An 8,805-nucleotide genomic window follows, 5' to 3' on the forward strand; every position below is an offset into this window, starting at 1 on the left:
GAAGTTTGCAGGGACGACATGGCCACAATTCGCAAATGACCGGGGTAGTTCGAGAAGTATGGGAGAGGCCTTTGCCCTGCAGTGGGCGTAACCCGGCTGATGATGATGATGATGATTAGCTGAGCAGATACAATGAAATTTTCTGAATCAGCAGTTTCTGCGTGTAGCTCACCTTTCTTCTTCTAGCGCAATAATCCTTATCGTAGTTTAGGTGGCCTTGTTCTCTTTTTGTCACCAAGAAAGAGAACGTTTTTATAAAGGATGGTGCGGCGATGTTGATGCTTCATTGATGAAGCGGCTTTCTGCTGTGTTCACTGAGCTGTGCAGTTTTGGCGCGTTGGCTAGGTATTCAGATATTTCAGTGGCTATGGTGTTAGGCTGCTGAGCACAAGGTCGCATTTCGATAGGGGCGACATGCGAAAACACCTGTGTACTTTAATTTAGGTGCACGTTAAGGAACCCCAGGTGGTAGAAATTTGTGGAGTCATCTACTACGGCCTGCTTCATTATCAGAAAGTGATTTTGTCACTCAAAACCTCATAATTTAAGGTATCCAGACATTATTTTTTTCAATTTCATTTTTATTGCACGAGTACCTATGGGTGCGTAGGTCGTTCTGAACAAAAATAAAAAGCATAAGTGTGAGTACCATGGAAGGCAATATATGCTGAGAGATATTTGTTTGTTTTATCATAGGCACATATATTATGATGCTTTTAAGCGCAGCCAGTTGTCCCTTCTTGTCCTCGTCCGCTACTTCAAAAGACATAGACATGTCATTACCACGCGAAGCGTCGTTCACGGCAAAACAATCATTAAAAGTCGGTTATGGGATTCATGAAATGTGACGATGATTGTCGGGCCCCTTGCTAAACGCAGAAGATAATTAACAGAATATCAGAGCCGTCATAATGTATCAATTCTTTTGTCCATGATTTTAGGCCATTTTTTGTGATCCGCCGCTCACAACTGCGCCGGAAGGTCCCGTTGATAACGGAAGCAGCGTGGCGCTCTGACCACTGAGGAAGCGCGACTAGGAATACCGAAACGGAATTATCACATTATTGTTGTCCACGTGACTTAGAGAAATTGGCCAGCTCTTTAAAGCATTCCCTAAACGAGATTCGTTTCTTTTTTTTTGAGCATATCATGACGTAGGTGCTGCGATTTTGAGACAATCTGCTCATCTAAGTGGTTTCTGAGCATTCGCTTCTAACATGGCGCACCCCGCGTACTAGGGCGCCTTGAGTTTGCATTGGACGGAAACACGAGCTTATTATCAGCAGGAAACGCCAGCACTGCCTAATGAGCGACGACAGATTTTGCGCATGTAGGCGTCCCTGTCCTATCGTAGCCACTGCTCTTTGCCCATCAGCTTTGCCGCGCTTGATTTTTTTGCAGCGTACATGCACAACCAAATCATTCTCGAACCATCTATGCCTGATGGGAGGATCTGACGCACGCCACAGCGCAATATTTCTGCACTTTAGTGCACTTTGCCGGAGTCAGTAAGTCTGCTCGTTTGCCTAGCTTAAGTTCGGCAAGCCAGGGCCAAATAGTCACAAGCTCTAAGGAGAAGCTCACACTTCATTTTACGTGTTAGCCTCAATAGAAAATCTTAGCCTGGGGGATTTCATAGCGAAACCTAGGGCTGTTCGTGTTGTGTCGACGCAAACATTACTTTTGTGCTGCGTGAGTTCCGGCCGCTGATCCTGAATTGCTTACACTTCCACGACCAGTTCCATAATGCCTGCGGTAGCCGGTGCTTGGCAGCGCGCATAATCCGAAGCGAAAACCTCGAAATGGAGGCTTGAGCACGTGCGATCATATCCGACGGCTTCAAGCGGCTTTACAAGCTTTGGTCGTAAACATTGAGGGCGGCGTCGACGGCATCGGCCTCCGTCTTCATTTTTCTTGGCAGAAAACTACGTGTTCGAGACGGCCATCGTCCATAAAGTTAGTTGTCAGCCGCTGCGTGGTTATGGCGGTTTTAGGTTGAAGGAAACAAATGAAGATATGCCACGCTGCAACCACCACGATGGAAACTTTGTCGGCGCTATGTTTCCAGCAAAGTTTGCGCTCGCGAATCTTCCTGATAACGTTAATAGCTTTGCAGTTAGGCACACTCGAAACAAGTGATACACTTTTCTGAGTCATAACTGCTGATTGTTACCTTAAAGTGGAGAGAGTGTGGGCAGCCGAACTATATCTTTTTCTAAATATTTTTAATCTTTCTGTCTCTTAACGCAGTCTTATATTAACATTACACAAAGGTTGCCGGAATTATTACCTTTACCCGTACATTTTCATAGAGAACACGTGCATTTACTGTAATACAAAATGATCGACAGCATCTATAGTGAAACAATGGTAATAAAGATACACACGCCTCCTTTGAATGACAAATATGGAGGGAAAGAAGAAAAAAGCAGACAAACCACGAGAACAGGACCAGGAGGAAAGGTTCAACGAAAGAGTTGAAGTACTTTGCTTGCCTTGCATTGGAGGCTTTTCGGAATGTTTGGGGGGGGGGGGCAGTGTGCATGTAATCATCAATTCACTGGCAATATGGAAGCGCTGTGGCGCTTACCGAGAACATTTTCTCCAGACTTCGCTGACGTAGTCATTTGCCCATGCAATGGCCACGAATACGGTGTAGAGCTCAGTGAATGATTGACATTCTTCGTCGGCTTTGTGTTTGCCATATTCAAGACCTTAGCCAATGCTATGCAACCGCTGAACTTTTGCGCAAGCCTTTTGTGCTATGATTCCCTAAGATAAATGACACTTAGTCCCCTCAGCGAATCGGTGGGAGCAAAAATAAATGCGATGAAATAAATTCCATATAACTTGTGAAATTGCTCGAATTCTGTGAGAATTCGCAGAAGTAAACGAAACTGGTGTTGCTTATGTGCTACCCACCAGCGCCACGACGTAACAGTTCCGGCTGCTTTGTGGCCAATGAGAACTTTAAATTGATGTCTCGAATAAGACAACAAACAACTATGTTGTTTTGAGAAGGTGGAGAGAGACGTTCAGCGGTGACGTCCGGGATAATTACGTAATTCAGGAATAGAACAACAGATGAGGTGACATGGGACCATAGTAGAAGAGCAGAATGCATAAAAAAGGTTCATTTGCAAAAATTCATGAAGATTGCTCTTACTGAAAACATGCTTAAGTATGAGGACAAAAACGAGTGCCCTGCTTTGTGTCAACAGAAACTGCATGCTTCCACATCCCATTATATCGTTATCAAGAATAAACATCCACGTTTCGAGCATTTTTACGTCCTATACCATGCACTCAGTCTCGTTACACATATGTTTTACTAAGTCAGTTGAACATGCACGCAAAAAAAAAAATGTGCAGTGTCGCCTGAAAGGGGAAGCCGCCATTGCGATGGCCAATTATTAGACAGCTCTACGAAGCAAGGATAGTAGATTTATTGGGTTTGTAAACATTCGCTTACTAATTAACAAGCACGCTGTCACGCGCGCGCAAGCAGACATGAACAGATCTCACTCGCTCGCGTAAGGAAGCGCGCAAGCAGCGGCGAGCGAAGTGACCTTCGTGCTGCCAATCGCTTCAACGCTAACTAAGCGGAGATAACGAAGCGCACGCTACGCTATCAGCGGACAGTACATGCGGCCCCCATCGTAGATCGCTTTCAAAAAGGGCCCGCGCTCTAAACCTCTAAGCTACGATAGCAAAGTCCACACTATGCTATCGGCACTCAGTCCATGCTGTCCCCGTCGTAAATCACTTTCCAGATGGGCCTTACGCTCAACTTGGGCCATACGCAGAAGCCGCCAAAGTAGAACCTCCGACCCCCCCGCCCCCCCCCCCCTCCGGCTGCTTTGTGCGTGTTGGAACATGTTGGAAGACGACATGCTTGCTTCCCACCTGCATCCCTTGCGCGCGCGCGATCGAGCCACCACCATCAGCTAACCCTCGCACTCTTTCACTTGCGTAGACAACATACGGCGCGCAGCCACGATGTTATCGTCCTTGGAGGTTATACTGAGTATCACGCTGATCCTGACACTTACGGCTACGGAGGAAATGCGCCTCGAGTGTGAACATAATTGTTATCGCAATAAGATATTCCAGTTTCTTGGCGTAACGTATGTGGAACCAATGTCCTTGAGCTACTTAATGTTTCTTCATCATTGGAGATTCTTGCCACAGGCGCTATATATCCTTCCTAATCTTGCTCCAGCTGAGTTTCGCTAAGTAAATCGAAGAACTTAATGTCGTTCCACATAAGTTCTACTAAGTAAATTGAATGACGATCACGGCCTCACCCGATTTGGGAAACATGAATTGCGATAGAAAACCCGCCGTGGTTGCTCAGTGGATATGGTGTTGGGCTGCTGAGCACGAGGTCGCGGGATTGAATCCCGGCCATGGCGGTCGCATTTCGATGGGGGCGATGGTGTTGTGCTGCTGAGCACGAGGTCGCGGGATTGAATCCCGGCCATGGCGGTCGCATTTCGATGGGGGCGAAATGCGAAAGCACCCGTGTACTTAGATTTAGTTGCACGTTAAAGAACTCCAGGTGGTCGAATGTTCCGGAGTCCTCCACTACGTCGTGCCTCATAATCAGAAAGTGGTTTTGGCACGTGAAACACCATAATGTAATTTGTTTTTAAGCTATTAGAACGCTATACACATTAAGGTTGGGCATTTTATGAGCTGCACAAACTGCTGCAAACATTCGCTTACTAATGGCATATTCGGCTGACTGTTTCAAACCGCTCTAGACCACTCTCGCGAGCGGCGTTCTCTAGGGCTGGTTGAAAGAGGGTGCGCGCCCTGCGTTCGGCTGGTTCTTCTCGATAGCCCTCCTCCATCTTTTTTGGGATCCGAACCCTGTCGTCTGAGCAATCATCGAGATTGGAGCGTGTCCCGCAAGGTCATCACAGCAGAGCGTCCCCTTTGTTGGCGACGGTCCACCGTAACCTATATATATAGGTTACGGTGGCAACCGTAGCCTATATAGGCAACCTAGGCCACTAAATGCGGGCGTCTCGACGATCGCTCGTCCCATCCGCGCGTCGTCCGGTTTTCCGAGCCGCGCCGGGCGCTTTAGATGGGCGAAACCATGGAGGAAGGAAATATTAGGAGGGAGCATGGAGGGAGCATGCCACAACGCGATTGAAGTCGATGTGGTGGCCCAACACGGGGTAAAGACGTCAGAGCGCGCGATAGGCTGTAGTACTCCTGGCTGATTCCTTTTTTCGATACACATTCGAAACAGTTCGAAACCGTTTGAAACCCTTAAAATAAACAATAAAAAAACATGGCGACCACCGCGGCACCTTCCCCTAATGACGCGGTCAAGTGTCTGGGTTGTGGCATCGAATCACCCTGTTGCGGCTCGCTGAACGGCCACGCATAGCGCATCAGAGAGAAAGCCTCTCAAGCAGGCACGTACGCAGGATTCTTTTCCGGGTTGGGGGGGGGGGGTAACTTCTATGCAAATCAGAGGGGGTACCTTACTAGTACAAATGTGAATAACTTCCACCATTCGCCATACAAACTCGTAAACCCACAAAAGAGAAATGAAATAAGGTGTATTTTACAGGTACGCCCTGTGCTATACACCTCCCCTTTACTTGGCAAACAAGGCACTACGTCAAATGTACTTGCGCAGGAAAGAAGCGCAGGAAGAACACTGCCAAGGAGAAGTAAAGAAGCCAAAGTGTAAAATAAAGATTACTATAATAGAATACAACTTGAACAACAACAGTTGGCAACCAAGGCACACGAACCACGTGTGGTTGTGTTACTTCGCCAGCCAATCACAGAAGCAAACAAAATCGTCGTCATGCGGCCCCTTCAAAATGTATTCGTACTTGATACCTCCGGAGCGTCTGCTGTTCTTGAAGAGTCTTTTCATCGGCGGAAGCAGTGAGGTGTGCTACAGACATGGACAAAGTGTATGGAGTCTGAGCATTTCACTCTTCAAAAGTCTGCGGTGCCGTTCATTTCACTGCTGAACCCGTTTTACTCATGAAACTTCACTGCCAACTAAAGCGAAACTTGACAATAAATAGTGGCAGCAAAGCAAGCATGTTATTTCACTTCAATAAAGAATTAGGGTTTGGCCATTCCACTGTAATAGGCGAGGCAAAATGTATAACATTACGCGCTAATAATTTTATTTTTGGGGTTACCGCCTTATTTGGGTAACAGAAAAAGATTAAAGTACGAATTATTTGCAACCTACCGGAGGAACAGTGGCTGGCGGTTATGAGCGCGTGGATGGGGCTTGACTGCAGACTTAATTTGTAGCCGACTATAGTAGCGCTTCTGGAATTAGTTCTGGAAGAACTATAGAGAAATACATATTTGAGGGACCATCACAGTTCTTTTGGATCCCTCGTTTATGCTCTACCAAGTTAAGTGCCGCAAACGACTCGCATTGTTATTTGGGAAGTTACGTAATGATGCGTGGCTGCCAGTCCAGTACAACCTCGTGGGGCGCATGACGCTGCGATTCTTGACGTACTACCCCGACCGCGGAAGCTTAGCAAGACACTTATATAAGCACAGCATAGAAGTGGCTACATCAGGCGGCTCGACTCATAACTGTAGAAGCGTCATTCAGAGCACTCGGAATTGTTCTCCACTTCCGGCGGCGTTTTTTCTACTTCCTCTTTAAATAAGAAGGTGTTGATATATAAATATTTTCATAAACAACGGTTAAATTTGTTAACTTTCGCTTTTTCTTCCTGTTTGGCTGTTGCCTCGGTTGCCGATAATGGATTCCTTAGTAGATCGCTTAATTTCTCAACGCCTTGCGACTCTCGTTTCCAGTTGGCAATTTTGCACGAAAAGTGCTCTACAATTAGTCAAAAACCAGACGAGGTAACGGATGACATTCATGTTGCTTATGGATTTAACGGTTATTGCAGAGTTTCGTGATAAACGCTCTTTCGCTGCATTTTATTTTTCACCTTACCTAACCCAGATCGCGGTTATATGGTTCCGAGAACCTGTCAGCGTCGCGGCGAGGCGTTACTCGAGAAAATAATGAAGCAAAAGAAAAAATTAAACGCAATTGGCGTTTTCTCTGGCCGCAACTCGTTCCACGTGCACGCAGACCAGCTGACCACGAACCGAATCCCTTTCTTGGTCCCTGGATCAGTCTAAACAAAGAAGGCTGCGCTAACGAAGCAACAGCGAAGCGCGTGACCGTCGAAAAGACGGTGACAACTGAATGCATCTCGAGTTAATCGCGTGGGCACCGAATCAATGAGGAAACTGGCCTTCACACCCCAAAAGATGCCGATAACTACCGCCATCCAAAACGAGTGAAAAAGGCAACAAAATGTTGTCCGCCGAATAGCTGTCACGTTTCAACATTGATTTGGAGGCGCTATGGGAATGTGTCCAAGAAGTGGTGGCGCGGGCGAGGAGGGGGGGGGGTATGCATCTTAAATGCGGGGGGGGGGGGGGAGCCGCTCCACCCCGGGCCTTCCCTTGGGTACGTGCCTACTCTCAAGCGTATTGGAAGTTGAAGGCAGATGTTGCAGGCCTCTCCGAATGGTGCGCGGCGTTGCTGCACTACTGGCTGCTTTTGCGGTAAATGTGTGCTGCGGCTCGTGTCGCAGTAAATTGCATAGCAATGTCTGTTGTGATTTCAGAAGCTCAACACGCATATCCTTCACTAAACCGTCGTGGTTGCTCAGTTGCTATGGTGTTGGGTTGCTGAGCGCGAGGTCGCGGGATCGAATCCCGGCCATCGCGCCCGCATTTAGATGTGGACGAAATGCGAAAACACCCATGTGCTTAGATTTAGGCGCACGTTATAGAACGCCGGGTGGTCGAAATTTCCAGAGTCTTCCACTACGGCGTGGCTAATAATCAGAAAGTGGTTTTGGCACATACAACTCCAGAATTTAATTAAATATCCCTCACTTATAAAGGGAAGAAGAGGTGCAGCGTCCATAGCTTCTGTTTACATCGGCTCCATCTTCTCGAAATGTTTTCGCCGCGATTTTCTGTGCATACCAGCCCTAATTTTGTACCATTCGAACCGTGAGACCACCAGGACTCTGTAGATACCAAGTTATCAGGTGGGACATTTATTTTTCCGGGACTGCGACCACTTTTGTGTTACGATCAAGCCGTCGCCGCGCTAAGGCTAAGCGCGTGCGCCAGGTGCTAGGCCTACCTGGCACGGTCCCGCGCGTGTCCGTGCGTGCTCTGGTGCGACGCACAAGCCCCAGGCCAAATCTGCGAAGCATGGAAGTCCAAGTATGTGGCAAACATATTTCCCCAGAAGAGTTAACCGCCGCGATGGGCTGGTGTACCGCCCGTTCCCGTCGGTGTACCGCCCGTCGCCCAGACGAGCAGCGGGGCCGAAAACTATCCCAAGACCAACAACCTAGGACGCAAGACTCTCGCTCTCGCTATAGACCCAGGCAGCAAGTTAGAACTCAGGTTCTCAAGGCCGGGCGCATGCTCCCACTACCAGCAAATGAGATCAAGATCATCGTCAGACCCAAAGGAGCACTCAATATTTCCAAGGTCGGCAGCCCTACAGTGACTGCAGCTATTCTTCAAGCAGCGCAACTTAGCTAAGAAGCCAGTCAAAACGACACAATATGCTCGAACAACCAGCAAAACATCATGGTGATCAGCACGCCCAGCCCGCAAAATGCGGACCGGTACGTAAGATTCAAGTCCGTATAAGTCAACGGGGTAACCCACGAGGTCAGCGCATGCAAAGCCGCCCCAGATAATACCACCAAAGGGGTCAACAGAGGCATCCCTCTCACCGATGACGCCAGA

This window comes from Dermacentor variabilis, chromosome 5 (genome assembly GCF_050947875.1).
Source record: "Dermacentor variabilis isolate Ectoservices chromosome 5, ASM5094787v1, whole genome shotgun sequence".
In the NCBI taxonomy this organism is placed as follows: Eukaryota; Metazoa; Arthropoda; class Arachnida; order Ixodida; family Ixodidae; genus Dermacentor; species Dermacentor variabilis.